The following is a 21,835-nucleotide window of genomic DNA, read 5'->3' as shown; positions in this document are numbered from 1 at the left end:
AAATAATTCCCTCCTTGAAGCTCTGAGACTCATTATTAAGAAGTACAGTGCCACTTATGAGCACTTAGCTGCTGTACGTAGAGCAAATAGATCTATTATCTTATGTCTGACTTGACTGATTTCTCTGTTTGAGCTTCTCCACATATGCATTGCACTGCATCTATTTAAAATAATAAATGCACCATCTTAAACTAGCATTACTGATGTTATGAGACAGTGACAGCTCTGTTTAACTGGTAAATTTAATCACAGGATAAATGTGTACTTACAACAGCGTCTGGCGGATTATTATAATCGATATTAGTAGAAAACATTGAAGTGAGTACTTTTCTCCTGGTGAGGTTTGAAAAGAGAGCACTACAGTCCATTTCTTGTTCCAGAACTATGGCAAATTCTTAGTCTATTAAACAAAAATAATTAACCTGAACTTTAGTAACATTAGGACCACTATTTTGACAGTTCTCAGCTTTTCTCTCACTCAAAGCTATCAATCAGCAACCTGAAATAGATTATGAGTAACTGGGGCCCTTTAATTAATTCTTTTAAAAGTTTAAATAAAAGAAACTGTTACAGCAGTGAGCCACCATTCTAGGACAAGGAAAGTGGATGGAATGGGGGTGGCAGGGTGCTGGTGAACAGGAGTGGCAGTAGGGAAAATCCTTCCGTCAGGGAGTCTTTGACTGCATCAGTGCCCTGGAAGGCAAGGAGGCCCTATAGGCTTTTACATGCCTACCCATATGGGGGTGAGTTTCCTGCTGACCCCAAACTCAGTTCAAATTTTAAAAATTCGTCGGCTCTGTAAGTTCACAAATCACAATGGTCTAAATAGGAGAGAGTTATTTTCATACTGCTTCAGAAAAAACATCATAGCAATGCAAAATATGCAGTATAGTAGTTCCATTAGTATACAAAGATGATGGATTACAAAATTGTGGTGAGAGAGAGTTTGGCTGCTTGTAAACAAGGTCTGCAGAGGGATCCTTTAATATGTTTTTGTTAGTCAGTATTAAAAGCTTTAATATATCTTATTTTTTCTCTCCAGTTTTTGTGAAAATCTTGTAGCTGATTCACTGAAGGAGAAAATAAATTAAACTCCACACCTCCTCAACTGTTGCCAATTTTAGATATTATCAATATTCAACAAGAAACACACTGAAACAAGACAACCAAAGCTATAGACCAAATAACTCACTTATATTGAACAAAGAATAAATATTTCTGCTAACAAAATAATACTTTGGATAGATGATAGCTAAAGCCTTTTGGTACTAAAATGACGAACATGAGAACAGAAACAGGCCATTTGCTGCTTAGGTTTGCTCCGCCTTCTGGTGAGATCATCACTAAACGATATCTTAACTCTGTTTACTGTTGTGACCAAGTGGGAAATCACGAATAGCTTCCTGCTTTTCAACTTCCTCATTGCAAAGGTGCATTTATTTTTAGCACAAGGTTATACCTTTTCCCAATGAAAACATACTTAACAATTTTTACTGTTAACAGTGAAGAACCAAAACAAGGTTATCTTGAGTTCAAGAAAAAGCCAATTTTTCATCTGCCAAACTCCAAACAAAAAGCAACATTAGTCATAAAGCCTCCATGTAGTCACTTTGGCCAGCACAAATACACATATAAGTTAAAAGTGTCCAGTATGAAGGTAAAAGCATATACAGTTTGCAGTCCTTTAGGTATCTTCAAGGCATAGGCCTTCAACCTGAGAGCAAGGTTCATTATTTGGTTTCTTAAATACAGTCAGCAGTCATGAATATGACAGTTATTTTTAAAATCTTGACTCTCTGATGCTGCTTGTCTTGGGTTGTTTCCATGGAAACTGGATCAATTGCTTCAAGAAAAAAACATACAGTAGTGGGGACAGCAGCTTCCCTGACAATAATCTCTGAAAGGCTTTTAGAACCACTCTTGAAGTATTGTTTGCAGTGTGTTTTTCCAAGAAGTGGGATTGTCTAGGACAACTATGGTGTCAGTCTGTTGTAATTTATATTAATTATGGTTTTCCTTCGACTGCAATAGGTTTTGATGCTTCTGGATTGTTGGGAGTTTCTCTTTTTACATGCCTCTGACTCTAGAAAATGTATTGTTGGTCCACCTTGATGACATCCACATAAATGTGCCTTGTATTTTAATGTAATTTTCCTTTTCTGCCAAATTTACAACAGTTCTAACCAGTTGCAAGTTTTAAAATCTATATCTTTAAAAAGAAACTGATATTGTCTTGTAACACTATCTAGCTTGACCTTTTTTTTTCTTTTAATGCGTTTAATTACCAAACCCATCCTCAGATTTAAAATTGAGCTAGCTGTCTATTTTTTTTTATTTTTGAAGACAGATGAAAAGTTCTACTAGCTCTTGCTTGAATAAATTTCTCTAAATTCCGAAACCTCTCTTCAACAGTTCATATCCTAAATATGGCACTCTTCCACCACACCAGCCAACAGAACAGATTTCTTCTATCTACCTATTTAATTCCTTTCAAAATCCTAAAAATCACGATCATATCACCATTTAACCATCTGCACCACAGAAATGCAAGCTTAGTTTATGTAACCTTACCTTATAATTTAAACTTTAACCTTTGAGTACTGAGAACATTCTGCTGAAAATGCATTGCCCTTCTTCCGAAGCCAGCACATAATTTCTAAATTGCAGTGCCCAGAATATTACACAGTTCTGTGTATCTGTACTAAAAAAGATCTCCTGTTTATGTTGTAGCTCCCTAGATAAAAAGGCGAACATTCTATCAACTATTTTGATTTTTTTTGTCCCTGACTACTACAGTTTAGTAATCTATATCAATGGCCTACAGATTTCTCATAGCCTTTCACTATTAAGAAGGTACTTAGATCTAACCTAGGTATTTCCAAAATGAATGGCATTGACTTGTATTGAAATACATCTGCTGCAGTTTTAGCCATTTACGTAATTTTTCAAAATAATTTCACACTCCAATCTGCACTTCGTACTATGCCATCTGTCTTTATGTCATTGTCAGCCTTGGTTTTATGGCTCTCTATAACAGTTTATAAGTCATTAATAAATATAGTGAATAAATTTGGCTTAACATGATAGCAGTAGCCACAGTTTTCCACCTCGAGTACTCTACCACTTTTCCTTCAGAGAGATGTCACTGAGTAAGGGGATGTGGCTGTGAAATTATGTTTTGGGAAATATCCAGTATTCCTGCTGTCTGACATTCCCAACAATGCTAATAATTAACCATCAATTCCACAAGCTTTAATTTTAGTGAATAGTAGAGATCGAGCAGCACAAACTGGACATACATAAGACAAAAACAGAAAATGCTGTACAAACTCTGTTAACATTTCTCCTTGCTCCCTATCCCAGTCTTGTTCAGTCCCATCCCACTGACATTTGTGATTCTTCTGAAGTTTTACATCAATTCCGTAATTTCCAATTTCCTTGTCCTAGCCTAGTCAACATGGATGTGCATACGCTATCCACAAACATCCCCAATCAGGATCGTCTGAAGGCTGTCCATTCCTTCCTTGAAAAGAGGTCTGAACAGTTTCCATCCACAGCTACCCACTTTCACTTTGCACAACTTCCCCCCAGCTCATCTCACTTCTCTAATCGAAGATGTGGCTATTTGTACCTGCATGGTTTCCAGTTATGACTGTCTCTTTGTGGAGTGTGTGGAAGATTCTTTATTCCAGTTCTACTCTTGTTCCTTCACATGCCTCTTTCTCCGATACACCAATGATCTCATGGTGTGGCTTCTTCTTCTCATAGAGTCATAGAGATGTACAGCTGACCACGTACAACCCGTCCATGCCGACCAGATATCCCAACCCAATCTAGTCCCATCTGCCAGCACGCGGCCCATATCCCTCCAAACCCTTCCTATTCATATACCCATCCAAATGCCTCTTAAATGTTGCAATTGTACCAGCCTCCACCATTTCCTCTGGCAACTCATTCCACACATGTACCACCCTCTGTGTGAAAACATTGCCTCTTAGGTCTCTTTTATATCTTTCCCCTCTCACTCTAAACCTATGCCTCTAGTTCTGGACTCCCCGACTCCCGGGAAAAGACTTTGTCTATTTATCCTATCCATGCCCCTCATAATTTTGTAAACCTCTATAAGGTCACCCTTCAGCCTCCGATGCTCCAGGGAAAACAGCCACAGCCTGTTCAGCCTCTCCCTGTAGCTCAGATCCTCCAACCCTGGCAAATTCCTTGTAAATCTTTTCTGAACCCTTTCAAGTTTCACAACATCTGGAATTGGAAAAATTAGTTTTGCTTCCAATTTCCTTTCTTCTGTCACATTCACCTGGTCCATCTCTGACTCTTCCCTTCTCTTCTGTGACTTCACTGTTTCCATTTCTGGGGATAAGGTGTCCACAAATGTTCTTTATAAATGCACCAACTTCACTAAGTACCTTGACTACACTTCCTCACACCTTGCTTCCTGCAAGAATTCAATTCAATTTTCCCAGTTTTCTCTATCACTGTCACATCTGTTCTGAGGATGCCATCTTCCATAGGGTTACCTCAGACATTTTTCCTCCACCAAGCATCCCTCCCTGTCCTGATTGGCAGGGTGCCCAGCAATGACCGATCCATTTCCCCTACTTCTGCTCTCACCCTTTCCCCTGTCTCCCTGAAGAAGAATGGTGTTCCTTCTTTTCCTCACTTTCCACTCAACAGTCTCCACAGTCAAAGGATCAGCCTGTGACATTTCAGTCACATTCAACAGGATAACATCAGCAAACACAACTTCCTTTCCCCTCACACCATTGTCAGCATTCCATAGTAACTGTTCCCTCTATGACACACTGGTTCACTCCTCCATCACTCCAACATTTCCTCACTTCCATACCCTTCATAGCACCTTCCCATATAATTGCAAAAGTTATTTCATTTCCTCTTTCACCTCCACTTTCCCCACATTCTGAGACTGCAAACACACCTTCCAAATGTAAAAGTGTTTAACTTGTATTTCTTTCAATCTAATCTACTATATTCGCTGCTCACAATGCATCTCCTTTAGGTTGGTGAGTCCAAACATAGACTGAGTGGCCACTTTGGGAATTCCTCCACACTGTCTATAAGGATGACATCTTCTAGTTGTTTGCCATTTCAAAAAACCATCTACTCCCACGCCAATATTTCTAACCCACTCGAACTTTCCTACAAAAGTCAACAAGCTGAATCAACAGTACTTCATTTTCTGCTCGGGCACTTTTCAGCCAATAAGACATAATATTGAGTTTAACAGGATTAGAAATTGTTGGAAAAATTCAGCAGGTCAGGCAGCACCTGTGGAGAGAAAGCAGAGTGAACATTTTGGGTCCATGACCCTTCTCTGCCTTTGAAGAAGTGTCCACAGATGTTGCCTGATCAATTGAGGGGTATGTCAGATTATAAGCGATTGATTGTGATAGGGGACTCTCTTGTCAGAGGCACAGACAGACATTTCAGCGACCAGCAGAGGAAAATCAGAATAATGTGTTGCCTCCCTGGTGCCAGGATCAAGGAAATCTCAGAGAGGGTGCAGAATGTTCTCAAGGGAAAGAAGAACCAGGAGGATATCATTGTACACATTGGAACTAACAACATAGGAAGGGAAAAGGATGAGATTCTGAAGGGAGAATATAGAAAGTCCAGGAGAAGTTTAAGAAGGTGGTCCTCAAGGATAGTAATACCTGAATTACTTCTGGTGCTACGAGCATTTAGGGTAGGAATAGGAGGATAGGGCAGATGAATGCGTGGAAAAGGGTTCACATTTTTGGATCTTTGGAATCTCTTCTGGAGTAGAATTGACCTGTATTGGAAGGGGACTAATACACTGGCAGGGAGAGTTGCTAGAGCTGCTCAGGAGGATTTAAACTAATATGTGGTGTGGGGGGGGGAGCGTTGGGTGGTGGTGTTCCCAGGGAAACAGTGAGGAAAGAGATCAATTTGAGATTGGTATGTTTGGGAAAGGGAGCAAGTCAAACAGTCAAGGCAGACAAGAACAAAGAAGAGAACAAGGTGTGCCTGATAAATTAAACTACATTTACTTCAATGTAAGAAGCCTAACAGGAAAGGCAGTATGGCTAGGAACATGGGAATGGGACATCATAGCAATTACAGAAATGTGACTCAGGGATGGACAGGACTGGCAGCTTAATGTTCCAGGACACAAATGCGATAGAAAGGGTGGAGCCGGTAGGGGGGTGCAAGTGCGAGAGATGAGGGGGTGTGGTGTTTTTTGATAAGGATAGCATTACCACTGTACCTTGGGAGGATTTTCTTGGGAATGCATCCAGGGAGGTTATTTGGGTGGAACTGTGAAAGAAGAAAGGGATGATCACCTTATTGGAATTGTCTAATCACCTAATCGTCAACGGGAGATGGAGAAACAAATTTGTAAGGAGATTTATGAAGGGGAAATCATGCTTGACTAATCTTCTTGAATTTTTTGAGGATGTAACTCGGAAGATGGACGAGGGAGATCCAGTGGATGTACTGTACCTGGACTTTCAGAAAGCTTTTGATAAAGTCCCACACAAGAGGTTAGTGAGTAAAATTAGGGCGCACGGGATTGGGGGCAAAGTACTAGATTGGATAGAGAATTGGTTGGCTAATAGGAAACAAAGGGTAGTGATTAACGGCTCCATTTCGAAATGGCAGGCAGTGACCAGTGGGGTACTGCAGGGATCCGTGCTGGGACCACAGCTTTTTACAATATATGTAAATGATATAGAAGATGGTATCAGCAATAACATTAGCAAATTTGCTGATGACACAAAGCTAGGTGGTAGGGTGAAATGTGATGAGGATGTTAGGGGATTACAGGGTGACCTGGACAAGTTAGGTGAGTGGGCAGATGCATGGCAGATGCAGTTTAATGTGGATAAATGTCTGGTTCTTGCCACTTTGGTGGCAAGAACAGGAAGGCAGATTACTACCTCAATGGTATCAAATTAGGTAAAGGGGCTGTTCAGAGAGATCTGGGTGTTCTTGTCCACCAGTCAATGAAGGCAAGCATGCAGGTACAGCAGGTCGTGAAGAAGGCTAATAGCATGCTGGCCTTCATAACAAGAGGGATTGAGTATAGAAGCAAAGAGGTGCTTCTGCAGCTGTACAGGGCCCTGGTGAGACCACACCTGGAGTACTGTGTACAGTTCTGGTCTCCAAATTTGAGGAAAGACATTCTGGCTATTGAGGGAGTGCAGCGTAGGTTCACGAGGTCAATTCCTGGAATGGCAGGATTGCCTTACACGGAAAGACTGAAGCGACTGGGCTTGTATACCCTTGAGTTTAGAAGACTGAGAGGGGATCTGATTGAAACGTATAGGCTTATGAAAGGACTGGACACTCTGGCAGGAGGGAACATATTTCCGTTGATGGGGGAGTGCCGAACCAGAGGACACAACTTAAAAATACGGGGTAGACCATTTAGGACAGAGATGAGGAGAAACTACTTCACCCAGAGAGTGGTGGCTGTGTGGAATGCTCTGCCCCAGAGGGCAGTGGAGGCCCAGTCTCTGGATTCTTTTAAGAAAGAATTGGATAGAGCTCTTAAAGATAGTGGAGTCAAGGGGTATGGAGATAAGGCTGGAACAGGATACTGATTAGGAATGATCAGCCATGATCATATTGAATGGCGGTGCAGGCTCGAAGGGCAGAATGGCCTACTCCTGCATCTATTGTCTATTGTCTATTGTCTATTGTCTATCTCAATTATCTGTAAGAATAATAGGGGGAGTTATGGTAGGGGATTTTAACTTTCTAAACATAGACTGGGAATGCCATAGTGTTAAGGGTTTAGATGGAGAGGAAATAATTAAGTGTGTACAAGAAAATGTTCTGATTCAGTGTGTGTGGATGTACCTACTAGAGAAGGTGCAAAACCTGACCTACTCTTGGGAAATAAGGCAGGCAGGTGACCGAGGTGTCAGTGGGGGAGCACTTTGGGGCCAGCAACCATAATTCTCTTAGCTTTAAAATAGTGATTGAAAAGGATAGATCGGATCTAAAAGTTGAAGTTCTAATTTGTAGGCAAGCTAATTTTGACAGCATTAGACAAGAACTTTCAGTCCTTTTCCGCAGTGACACTGGCACCATTCCCTACCTTTTCCTCCTCTACATTGATGACTGTATCAGCACTACCTCGTGCTCCCACGAGGAGGTTGAACAGTTCATCAATTTTACCAATACATTCTACCTCAACCTTAAGTTCTTCTGGACCATGTCGGACATCTCCCTCCATTTCCTGGACCTCTCCATCTCCATCAATGGAAACCAACTCAACACAGACATCTTCTACAAACCCATCGACTCCCACAGCTACCTGAACTACACCACCTCTCACCCTGCCTCCTGTAAAAGTGCTATCCCTTATTCCTCGTTCCTCCACCCCTGCCGCATGTGCTTCCAGGAGGACCAGTTTCACAACAGAACACACCAGATGGCCTCCTTCTTCAAAGATCGCAATTTCCCCTCCCAGCACATCTCATCCACTTCCCGCAACTCCAACCTCAAACCCCACCACTCCAACGGCAACGAGGACAGAACCCCATGGTCCTCACCTTGCACCCTACCAACCTCTGTATACATCGTATCTTCCGCTGTTTCCAATATCTACAAATGGACCCCATCACCAGAGATATATTTCCCTCCCCACCCCTATCTTATTCCATAAAGACCATTCCCTCTGCTACTCTCTTGTCAGGTCCAGGCACCACCACCACCCCCCCGCCCCACCAATCCACTCTCCCCTCCCAGCAGTTTCCCTGCCGCCGCAAGAATTGCAAAACCTGCACCCACACCTCCCCCCCACCCCCTCACCTCTGTCCAAGGAGCCTTCCACATCCAACAGAAATTTACCTGCACTTCCACACATGTCATTTACTGTATCCTTTACTCCTGATGCGATCTCCTCTAAATTGAGGGGACAGGACACATTACTTATAGAACACTTCAGAGAACATCTCAGGGACATATGCATGAAGCAACCCCACCGCCCTGTGGCTGAACACTTTAACTCCCCTTCCACTCCACCAAGGACATGGGCGTCCTCCATCACCAAACCCTAAGCACCCAATGCCTGAAGGAAGAATGCCTTATCTTCCGTCTTAGGAGCCTCCAATCTCGCGGGGTTAATGTGGATTTCATCAGTTTCTACATTCCCCCTCCCCCCACCTTATCCCAGATCCAATCTTCCAACTTGGCACTGCCCCCATGACTTGTCCTACCTGTCCATCTTTCTTCCCACCTATCCATTCCACCCTCCTCTTCGACCTTTCGCCATCACCCCCACCTTCATCTACCTATTGCATTCTCAGCTACCTTCCCCTCAGCCCCACCCCCCTCCCATTTATCTCTCTACCCCCTTGGCTTTCAAGCCTCATTCCTGATGAGGTGCTAATGCCCAAAAGGTTGATTCTCCTTCTCCTCAGATGTTGCCTGACTTGCTGTGCTTTTCCAGCACCACACTCTCGACTCTGATCTCCAGCATTTGCTGTTCTCACTTTCTCCAAGAACTTTCAAATGCTGACTTGGGGCAGATGTTCGCAGGTAAAGGGAGGGCTGAAAAGTGGGAAGACGTCAAAAGTGAGATAACAAAAGTCCAGAGACAGTATATTTCTGTTAGGATGAAAAAAAAGGCTGTAGGTGTAGGGAATGCTGGATGACTCGAGAAATTGAGGTTTTGGTTAAGAAAAAGAATGAAACATATGTTAGATGTAGACAGGAGAGATCAAGTGAATCAAGAAGAGTATAAAGGCAGTAGGAGTATACTTAAGAGGGAAATCAGAAGGGTAAAAGGGAACATGAGATAGTTTTGGCAAATATGGTTAAAGAGAATCCAAAGAGTTTTTATAAATGCATTAAGGACAAAAGCATAACTAGGAAGAGAATGGGGCCCCTCAAAAATTAGCAAGGCAGCCTATGTGGGGAGCCACAGGACATGGGGGAGATACAAAGTGTGTATTTTGCATCACTGTTTACTGTGGAGAAGGACATAGAAGATATAGAAAGTGGGGAAATAGACATTTTGAAAAATGTCCATATCACTGAAGAGAAGGCACTGGATGTCTTGAAACGCATAAAAATGGATAAATCCCAGAACCTGAACAGGTCTACCTTATAACTCTGTGGGAAGCTCGGGAAGTGATTACTGGGCCCCTTGCTGAGATATTTGTATCATTGATAGTCACAGGTGAGGTGCCAGAAGACTGGAGGTTGGCTATTTAGGAAAGGTGGTAAGGAAGAGCCAGGGAACTATAGACTGGTGAGCGTGACATCAGTGGTGAGCAAGTTGTTGGAGGGACCTCTGAGAGACAGGATTTACATGTATTTGGAAAGAGAAGGACTGATTGGGGATAGTCAACATGGCGTTGTGCATGGGAAATCATGTCTCACAAACTTAATTGAGTTTTTTGAAGAAGTAACAAAGAGAATTGATGTGATCTATATGAATTTCAGTAAGGCATTTGACAAGGTTCCTCATGGGAGATTGGTTAGCAAGGTTAGATCTCACGGAATACAGGAAGGATTAGCCATTTGGATACAGAACTGGCTCAAAGGTAGAAAACAGAGGGTGGTGGTGGAGGATTGCTTTTCAGACTGGAGGCCTGTGACCAGTGGGGTGCTACAAAAATGGTTCTACCACTTTTCATCAATTATATAAATGATTTGGATGTGAACATAAGAGGTATAGTTAGTAAGTTTGTAGATGACACCAAAATTGGAGATGTAGTGGAAAGTGAAGTCGGTTACCTCACAGTACAGTGGGATGTTGATCAGATGGGCCAATAGGCTGAGGAGTGGCAGATAGAGTTTAATTTAGATAAATGCAAAGTCTGCATTTTGGAAAAGCAAATCAGAGCAGGACTTACACACTTAATGGTAAGGTCCTGGGTGTTCCTGAACAAAGAGACCTTGGAGTGCAGGCTCATAGTTCCTTGAAAGTAGAGTCCCAGATAGATAGGATAGTGAAGAAGATATTTGGTATGCTTTTCTTTATTGGTGAGAGCATTGAGTATAGGAGTTGGGAGGTCAGGTTGCAGCTATACAGGACATTGGTTAGGTCACTTTTGGAATATTGCATGCAGTTCTGGTCTCCTTCCTATCGGAAGATGTTGTGAAACTTCAAAGGGTTCAGAAAAGCTTTACAAGAATCTTGCCAGGGTCGGAGGGTTTGAGCTGTAGGGAGAGGCTGAATAGGCTGGGGTTGTTTTCCCTGGATCATTGGAGGATGAGGGGTGACCTTATAGAGGTTTATAAAATCATGAGTGGCATGGATAGGATAAATGGACAAAGTCTTTTCCCTGGGGTGGGGGAGTCCAGAGCTAGAGGGCATTGGTTCAGGGTGAGAGGGAAAGATATAAAAGGGACCTAAGGGGCAACTTTTTCATGCTGGCAAATGGGATTAGATTAGTTTAGGATATCTGGCCAGTATGGACAAGTTGAACCAAAAGGTCTGTTTCAGTGCTGTATATCTCTATGACTCTATGACTCTAATTAGCAATTTTGAATTTTGTTCCAGATTCCTTTTTTTATTGAGTTCAACATATTCAGTCTTCAAAGCCACATTCGATTGAGTGTAGCAGTGAACTGGAATCAGTGGGAACTGGGCAAACTTTCTGCTGGTTGGAATCATATCCAGCACATAGCTGGATGGTTGTGGCTGTTGGAGGTCAGTCATCTCAGAGGCGAAGAATAATGCAGTAAGTATTTCACCTCCTGACTCTCCAAAGCTTGTCTACCACCGACAAGGCACAAATGAGGATTTTGGTGGAGTACTCTCCACTTGCCTGGCTGGGTGCAATTCCAACAACATTCAAGATGCCTGACACCACACAGGACAAATCAGCCCATTTGATTGGCATCACATCGACAAGCATCTAGTTCCTCTACCAGTGATGCTTAGTTGCAGCATTGTGTACTTTTTACAAGGTGCACTGCAGAAATTCACCAACGAACCTTCGACAACACCTTCCAAACCCATGACCACTTCCATCCGGAAGGACAAAGGCAGCAGATGCATGGGAACATCACCACCAGCAAATTCCTCTACATGCTTTTCACCATCCTGACTTGTAAAATATATATTTGTTCTTTTGTTGTTGCTGGGTCAATCACCTGGAATTCCCTCTCTAAGGGCATTTTGGGTCTACCTACAACACAACACATGGACTTCTGCAGTCCATGAAGGCAGTTCATAACCAATTCTCAAAGGCAACAAGGGATGGCAAGAAGTGCTGGCCAGCCAGAGACACCCACCTCCACAAGTGAGTCGAAAAAAACTCTAACAGTCTCTGAGTAGGCTGGGTTAGTAAGTAGCCTGTCACATTTTGTGCTTTTCTTTGTAAGACTATATCCATCTTCTATAAAAATGTCGAAGTCCAACTATTTCCCTGTAACCTTCAATTGCAGAATTCCCAAATATCACCCTCCTAGGTTTACCATTAACTAGAAACCTAACTACCCCAGCCTAGTACTGAACAGATAAGAATAACTAAACTCACTATTTCAGAATCTGTTAATTCTTGAAAGGAGCCAAAAACTCATATATCTCTCAAAGTTTTCAAACAGAAAAGAAGAGCATTGAGCTTATCCACAAAAAATGAATGAAAGCATTTTAAACAATTAGATTTGTATCACACACTGAGCTGAGGTTATCATGAAGGACTCTCCTTCTCAACCTCTCCCCTTGTTTGAGATGTGGTGACCATCAGGTTAAGCCACCGCCAATTATCTGTCTCTGTCTCTGTCTTTCTCTGTCTCTGTCTCTCTCTGTCTCTGTCTTTCTCTGTCTCTGTCTCTCTCTGTCTCTGTCTGTCTCTCTCTCTCTCTGCCTCTTTCTTTCTCTCTCTATCTCTCTCTATCTCTCTCTCTAAGAGAACAACCCTATGCTCCCCTGGGACTATGGTGACTTTATATTTTTGGTTAGTCTTCCAAATTGTACAAAACAGAATAACACTTTAGACAGTGGATAATCTATTCTAATGCATCTGAAGATATTTCCAGTTTACAATGCTGGAATTCTTTCACTTGACAGTTTACCAGTTATCAGAAATAACAACTTGACAACCAGATTACTTAATGCTCATTTACATTTTCCAATCACAGCACTGCCATCAACTACTTTACTAAACAGATTCTTGAGTACCCTCAGCATTAACATCTTCCCTCAAAACATCGCATCACAAACAGATTAATAAAACTGTTTTTATTACACACAATAGATAAAATGAAATACTTCTCAGTCAATGAGTTATGTTGATTTGAGCACTCAGCAGCATGTGGCCAGTCAATGGTGAAATAAACATGTCCATGTAGTTCAGTCCCTCTTGGGTGGCTCTGAGATTTTCAAGGGTTTGTCTGGCTCACTTGATCCTGCCACCTTGGCATCGTTTTGGGCCTTCCTGAGCTATCACAGCATTTTTGCCTTCAACTTCCTTCTCAGAGGAGATCTCTCACTTCTCCATCCCTTCCTGTACCCAGACATTCCTAGTTAGTCGAGTCAGTTGTGGAACAACTTTGCTGTGGCATTCTCTGTCTGGGCTGTACGATATTACATGCCTGATGTGTCCAAGCACCCGAATTGCATCCTCGAGAACCCTATGGTCTGCTTTACAACGGTTCATGTGAAACTATGTGCAATGTTGTACCTCTACTCTGGATCAGTCTGTGGATTTTTGATAAATTCCATGAGCCAGATTCGGAGAAGATAGCCCTTGTCATTGACCAACCATTCCTATGTGACCAAGGGGCCTGCAAGATACAAGTACCTCTGAGTGTTCCAGGATGTAAGTTATGTGACCGATCCCTAGATAACATGTGCTGGCATGCATTATCCAACTGGAGTGGTCACAGGTGATCAATACATTCCTAGAGTGGAACGTTTCCACATTCATGAATGCAGCTGGTTGCTAATAGGGTGCTCTGCTTGCTGTGGGAATTCAATTGATTGCACCTTGCATTTGCACAAATCCTAAACTTGAAGTGAAGCCAACTATCCTAGCTGATTAACTCACTGCATCCAAGAGGATAATCATAAATTGGTGAGCTTTATCGGTGAATGCCTGTGGTTCCTGCAGAGGTCTCCATTGGTTCCTTGAAATGATCCACTCAACTAGAAATTAATGGTTACTGTCATCTTCAGGACAACTGGGATAGAATTCTGTCTTAGTCCACAAGGATACAGGTGTTTATCCAGCAGTTTGTAGGTGTAGTACACAACCTACTGGACATCTTGAGATGTTGTCAACACTGCTAGATTATCATATACATATAGCTGAGTCCAAGCCTCTGGAGCTGACTGTGAATCAATGCTTGCTGCCTACATGTACCCTCTTGCGTGGTCTATTGTGACTCTGCAGATTCGTCCACAACCAGTAAAGGCTCGTGCAACTGCTGGTTCCTACAGGCATTAGTATTAGAGTGAGTGGTGTCTGTGGTTTCTTCCGAGAAGAAAGATGATGAGAAGAATGGTAGGATTGATCTTTGCCGTTGTGGTGTTACTTCCATGGGATCTGTGGAGGCAGCAATGTCATGCAGATAGTCATGCAGCTCTTAGACTTAAATGGTGCCAACCTGTGTCACATGCTTAAAAGAGCATCACCACACAATGTATCCAACCCAACCTCTTTCCCCAACTGCTGAGGTTTCATGGGAAGTTACATTCTGTGTGGCTTAGAAGGGCAGCTCCTTGTGAGCAACATGACAGATATGGTGACAGTGTGCTTTATCTGTTTTATGAAGTTGAAAGCAAATGTGAACAATTGTTTGGATTTCCAGTCAAAATAAAAACAGTAATTGGATTTTGAAAAGAAAGAGAGAGACGCATTTTTAGATTTCAAAGCTATCACGGGGTATGGAGAGAAAGCATGAACGTGATATCAAGGTAGAGCATCAGCCATGATCATATTGAATGACAGAGCAGGCTCAAAGGGCTGAATGGCCTAATCCTGCTCCTAGTTTCTATGTAAATTGAAACATATAAACTGAAACAATACATAAATGTATCTGTTCATCCATTTTATGAATTAGATTATTTTCATTGCATTATTACATTACTTGAATTCAGGTTTATCATGTGATCAGTCTCCAAAGATAAAATTGAACAAATTTAGGAGGATCAGGGACAATTTTAAAAAATGCTTTAGTTTGGAAAATTACAGTTCTGTGAATTTACCCTTTAAAGTGATCCAACGGAGAGTGCAAGACCGTTTTCACTGCAGACAAGCTTTTCAATGTTAATCATTAAGTGACCCTTAAATGTTGTGAACGCATGATTGATTTCACTCAGTCTTCATAACAGATTGTGTCAAGATCAAACCATTTCTGAAAAAGGTTTAATAAGCTTGAATGCTGTTTGGGTGTTTTTCAAAAATCAATAACATCTCGTGATTAGAACCTTCATCAAATGTATTGGTATGTGCCTTGTTGTATAAGTGAGAAGGAGAAGGATTTCATGCGAATTGTTAAATATGGAGGCAGCCACTAAACTGCACTTTGCGTGGGTAAGCTATTTTCTTGAATTAAGATGTCAGGAATGTTTGCAGTTAGTCATGAGGCTCTAAGAATATGTAGTCAATATCCAGGCAAGTCAGCTTTTAACATTAAAAACATTGGATTTAACAGCTGAATTCTTAGTTTTCAGGTTGTCTCTTTCTTATATTTCATCTACTTGTTCAATAGAGTATTCCCATTAAGTCTAAATTGCTTTTTATGATGGACAGTGGATTAGCTGAGCTGTAAAGCAGCACTGTATGAGGAATAGTAGACAAACAGTTTGTTGTCATATGGATCAGACCATTGTTGATATGATCATGACCACAATAATTGCATGATGTCTCTCATAAACACTTCTTCAAAAATCTTTACTGGATGACCTAACCTTTTAAAAGCTGAAAGCTACAACTGCTTTGGCTGTCGTAATTCATAAAGAAAATCCTAATCATAGATCTATTTCAGGCATGAGAACCAAACTTATTGCTATATTCTTTTAAATACAGGTAGTAACTTCAAACTTGTTGCAAAGGGTGATAATTTCATTCTTATTAAAATCAAGGTTTAGCAACATTTTACTGGCCTTGATATTATTAACATTAACTCCAAGAGAACACGATGAAATGTTTGTAAAGATCCAGTTTTAGCACCACTTAAACAAGTTTCCAATTTCTAATTTATCACTGTGGTGAGCTATCATACAACTGGTGTTTTTCTTTTGGAAGTGACAAATGGAATGGAAAATTATGATCAGTACGTCACTGTGTTCTTGCAATAGTTAGCAGAATGAAAGTCTTAATAAAAGGCTGACCACCATTTTGACAGAGCAAGCGAAAAACAAACTGATAGAAAAACGAAGAGGAGGAACAGAAGGATTTTGCACATTGTCCTAATAAAAAGGAATGCTTTGACTACTTAAAACATTTTATACTTATAAATATCACCCAGTTCATTATTTTGAATTATTTGGAATTTTTTTCTTATTTTCCTTATTTTTCTTATTTTCTTATTTTCCTATGCTTGCTATAATTTCCAGGCGTGCCTTAACCCGCTCAAGTTCTCCCACGTTGCTATTCTTAATTCGTGAAATTTGTCAGTCAGTGTTGATAAGCTGTTTGAGGGTCATCACAGTCAAATCTAACCACGTTTACATTCGGTACCCAAGTTTGCAAGCGACAATTTTTTTGTACAGTTGAGCCATTATCCACCTTTTTTTTGGCAGTAAAGGGATACTGATATATTCTAATCAACCTATTTAGACACATTAGCAATTACAAGTTTGAACTCTGGTTGATTTCTCTGCGCAGGCTAATTGTTTTGACTCCCACCTGAAATTGTCTCACTCAAAACCAATTAAGGATTGAAAATAAGCACTCTGATTGGTCATACTTGTTCATTCCTCTGTTGTATTTCTATTCAATTTATATATCTTAGATTATGTGGGAAGAGTCAGCTTCCAAATCTTGAAATGTTTAACAAATGCCAGTAGTCCCCAACCTCATTTTTAGTTGGCTCATGTATTCGCCAAATTAATTAATCAGCTGGTGTAATCCTCGGTTCAGTGATAATATTATTACTTTTGAGCTGTAAAGGTAGGTTCAAAACCCAGTTTTCTGAATGAGCGCACAATATAGGCTGACACTTTAGTGCATTGCTTTCATGGTAGGGAATTATCAAATTGGGCAAATTGGGCAAAAGGTTAAACTGGGTGAATGTAAAAGATTCCATGCAAAGAAAACCAATGAAGCTATCCTGACCAATAGGTATCTTCTAACAAAGAGCTCAAAAAGATCAGGATTTATTTCAATCCTGATACTGATGCTTTACTCATAGTACAGTTTAGTCACTGTATTTATCTACATTATAACTGTTGCGTCAGGGTCTGAAAGGGTCATTTCCACCACCTCCAAACAGACCCGACCACCAAGGGTATATTTCCCTCCCCTCCCCTATCAGCGTTCCGGAAAGACCACTCTCTCCACGACTCCCTCGTCAGGTCCACACCCCCCACCAACCCAACCTCCACTCCCGGCACCTTCCCCTGCAATCGCAAGAAATGCAAAACTTGCGCCCACACCTCCCTCCTCGCTTCCCTCCAAGGCCCCAAGGGATCCTTCCATATCCGTCACAAATTCACCTGCACCTCCACACACATCATTTACTGCATCCGCTGCACCTGATGTGGTCTCCTCTACATTGGGAAGACAGGCCGCCTACTTGCGGAACTTTTCAGAGAACACCTCTGGGACACCCGCACCAACCAACCCAACCGCCCCGTGGCCGAACACTTTAACTCCCCCTCCCACTCCGCCAAGGACATGCCTTCTCCATCGCCAGACCATGGCAACATGACGCCTGGAGGAAGAGCGCCTCATCTTCCACCTAGGAACCCTCCAACCACAAGGGATGAATGCAGATTTCTCCAGCTTCCTCATTTCCCATCCCCCCCCCACCTTATCTCAGTCCTAATCCTCGGACTCAGCACCGCCTTCTTGACCTGCAATCTTCTTCCCGACCTCTCCGTCCCCAACCTCTCGCCTGCCTATCACCCTCACCTTAACCTCCTTCCACCTATCGCATTCCCAACACCCCTCCCCCAAGTCCCTCCTCCCTACCTTTTATCTTAGCCTGCTTGGCACACCTTCCTCATTCCTGAAGAAGGGCTTATGCCCGAAACGTCGATTCTCCTGCTCCTTGGATACTGCCTGACCTGCTGCACTTTTCTAGCAACACATTTTTCAGCTCTGAAAGGGTTAATACTGAGTAATGCCTTCAGCACCACCCATTGTAATGACGTTGTATCGACTGGGTTGGAGTAACATCTGCAATCTGGGTTTTAATCATAGTGTCAAATACACTGGACTGAATTTTCTAGTTTTTAGGCAAAGTGCTTTAAGTGTGTAATAAAAGATTTACATATACATAATATCAATATGATTTTTAGAGTTTGAATTGTAAAGTAGTTGCATTTGCTCCACCAATGCTGCCAAGTGATGCCGTTTCTCCAGCAATTTCTGTTTTATAGAATCTCTACAGTGTGGAAACAGTCCATTAATCCCATACTGACCCTCCGAAAAGCATCCCACCCAGACCACCTCGGCACCCCCCACCCACCCATGCCTGTCCCTGTAACCCCTGGTTAATCGACCTAACCTGAACATTCCTGGACACAATGGGCAATTGGCATGGCCAATCCGCCTAGCCTGCATATCTTTGGACTGTGTGAGGAAAGAATGTGCAAACTCAACACAGACAGTTACCTGAGGGTGGTAATGAACTCAGGCCCTTGGCGCTGTGAGGCCACTGTGCCACTCCTTTCAACTCCTCAGCATCTGCATTTCTTTGTTTTATTTCAATAACTAGATACTTTGTTTCATTTTAGTTTGTCTTAATCTTTTGTGTAATAAACTTCAGTGCTGTTGTTGAAGAAACTCTGTACCCTTTTTTGGCTATGTTTCAAGAAAAAGAAATAACATGTATCATACCAGGTTTCATTCTAGGGTTGGACATGTTCAGGATTACCATCAGCTGGGATCATGACAAGTGAGAATCATGGTGGTCTGTCATGGTTTAATGGCCACTTTTCTTACACGTTCTTATGCACGTTATCTCATAAATTCTGCAACTAGCCTCTATGATGGGTATCTCATGGAATTGCACAGTAAGTGAGAGAGAAGTGCTTGCCATTGCTGGGATTTTGTGAGGTTCATGTTGCTGGCACAATGTTTAAATCCCAACTCCACAGCACTTCAGACACTACAAACAAGAAATTGCCCTTCACACTATGCTCCTGCATTATATCCATGGAAATAAGCCAGAATGCAAGTTAGCTCTTCAGTTTACCAGCAGAAACCTGGAGGTGCTGGTGGTTAGTGTGGTGGAGAGGAGGGTAGTGCTGTATTTTGCCTGATGAGCAAATGAGGTCATACCACCAATCTACAGCTCGGAAAAACTGAAATAGTTGCCCAAGTCAGTGTGATGTTTCAGGTGAAATGCAGTGAGCAGCAGAGCAAGAAGGAAGTCAATGATCTTCTGCATTTTGCAAGTCTAAGTGCCTCTATCTTCTCTCTTCTCTCATATCACAGGGCCAACACCCACTCTTACTTTGCCACTACATATACCTCTCAAGAGCCATGAGCTACAACTCTAGCATGCGACATATAGCTCAATAGCTCTCACCTACCTCATCCTCCAAAACTAATCCTTGCTGGAAACATGATGTTGCATTATGACATACAACAATATGTCTACCCACTTAATTATTCAGTGCTTTGACCTGTTATGAGCTGCCTACATCTTATTTTCTGCTGAAAAACACAATGCAAGTCGCTGTGCAAAGTGAGTCAAAGCACACTAAAAGCCAAGAATCCATCCTTTGCTGATGTATGAGAAATGTGTGTGCCTCTGTGTACAAAGTGACCTGGCAGAAGAATGCATGGTGTCCCTAAGCTCCAAAGTGAAGAGTTGAAGGGATGAAAGTCACTCCAAGAACAGACGTGTTGGTGTGGTGAGACGGGTGGTTTGCTGATGTCAACTTGCATGGACAAAAGATGGTGTTCATAGAGCATGTAGGGATAAAAACCAAGCTGGATGAGTCCCTAGATAAGCAAGTGGTAAGCTGTTGTTGCTAAGTAGCTGCTGAGATTTTCATTTTAGGAATTGACTCCATCATAGGTTCCTGCAGAGGGAGAGGTGTGTTGGAAACTTCACAGAAATGAGGCAGGTTCGAGCTATGTATAAAGTGCAAATAGAAGGAAGTAAGGTAATCACCACTCATTAGCAAGAATCTGAATTCACATTTTAAATCTTAAGGGGGAGTCAGAAAGGGTTATCTTGATGTCTGATTATTGCATCAGTTGTATGACACTTTGATCTTTTACAATAAATTCTGTGTCCTATGATCCTGCCCCATTAGCAACCTGATGAAGCAGCAGCATTATGAAAGCTTGTACTTCCAAATAAACCTGTTGGACTATAACTTGGTGTTGTGTGATTTTTAACTTTGTCCACCCCAGTGCAACACCAGCACCTCCACATTATGATTATCTTTAAACCTATCTGGTTTCCTGCCAGCATGGAGACTCTAGAAACATTATGTTCAAGAGCAAACTACAGAAGGAAGATGTGAAGTACTTTGGGCATCTTAGAATGTGTAAGGTGCTGCATAAATGCAATGACTGACTCACTGGTATGTTGACATAAAAGTGAAACACTGTTCGACTAAGGTTTTGCAGTCAATTCAAGTCCAAAGTACAAGGATAAGCAAACAACTTTCAGCAGTAGAGTTTTGACTGCCACTTTATGTAGGTTATAACCTAAAAACATTACACTGCAAAATCAATGAAAACACAAATATAACAGACAATGAGGTTCTACAAATGCTAAAAGTACTTTTATCAGAATAACAATAACATTTCTACAAGATTAAACACTTATGCTATTTAATAGCAATAGTTGAAAACTATCTTTTCTTACCATGTTTTCATGTACCTCAATCCTTCTCCCCAATTACTTAAGATTTAATTTTCCCTAGCCTATATGTGCTCATATTTTTCTTAAAAACTTAAAATCATTTTCTTATTTTGTGTCCTTGTGTTCTGCTTATCACTAGTTAGTTTAGAAGTGTGAACAACCTTTTAAGAAAACATAACTGGACCAAAAATGTAAAGCTGCGGTTTGCCAGAACGTCCAAAAACTAGCCCAGAGCCTGAATAAACTAGGACCGGGCTTTGCCCTGAAATATCTTCATGGTCGGTTGAGGGTAGAGCCATTGCCGACCCCAGAATACATTTATCACTGTCGGGGAGTAAACTGGAGGCTACATTGGCAGCATCACCCCTTTTTGAATCAACAATACGTCCCTGACAACTGTTATAAGAATGTAAGAAATAGGAGCAGGAGTAAATCATATGAGTATGCTTCACTATTTAATAATATATTGAGTTCACATAAACTCCACTGTAGCAACTTAGACCATCGAAGGCATGCAGGATTTCTTTGCAAGTGACTTCTCCTTGACCCGATAAACTTTGTGAGAGTCAGTGGCGGATTACCTCTATGTCACATCAAAGACCTTATGCTAGATGTTAACCCCCTGTGAGCATTAAGATGCTGGACATACAATGAAAATTGGCTATTATGCTATTTTTTTTCAACCCCTTCAATATCATAAAACATGATTGTATGAATTGTTTAGCAGTAGCTGGAGTGTATTTTTGCTCCAATGTTTTACTCACCCATAGTACTGTACAGACTAAGACTGAGTCATGACAAGGTATGCTGGTCTCTCAAAGAATTCCCTATGCAGTTATAGAATTCTTATCAATTCTGTGATTCCCTGGTTTTG

General features: G+C 41.6%; 1 protein-coding gene across 1 annotated transcript in view; it reads left to right on the top strand.

The window, feature by feature from the left end:
- The first annotated feature begins 15,314 nt into the window (after positions 1 to 15,314).
- c38h10orf90 (chromosome 38 C10orf90 homolog) overlaps positions 15,315 to 21,835 on the top strand; it is a 200,704-nt gene continuing 194,183 nt past the window's right edge. Inside the window, exon 1 of the mRNA XM_072557585.1 lies at positions 15,315 to 15,500. The gene's annotated coding sequence lies outside the window, so the exon portion shown is untranslated. The remainder of the gene's footprint in view (positions 15,501 to 21,835) is intronic.

Source organism: Chiloscyllium punctatum, chromosome 38 (assembly GCF_047496795.1).
Source record: "Chiloscyllium punctatum isolate Juve2018m chromosome 38, sChiPun1.3, whole genome shotgun sequence".
Classification (NCBI taxonomy): Eukaryota; Metazoa; Chordata; class Chondrichthyes; order Orectolobiformes; family Hemiscylliidae; genus Chiloscyllium; species Chiloscyllium punctatum.
The sequence above is the reverse complement of the archived record's forward strand: the minus strand, read 5'-3'. Positions and strand labels throughout refer to the sequence as shown.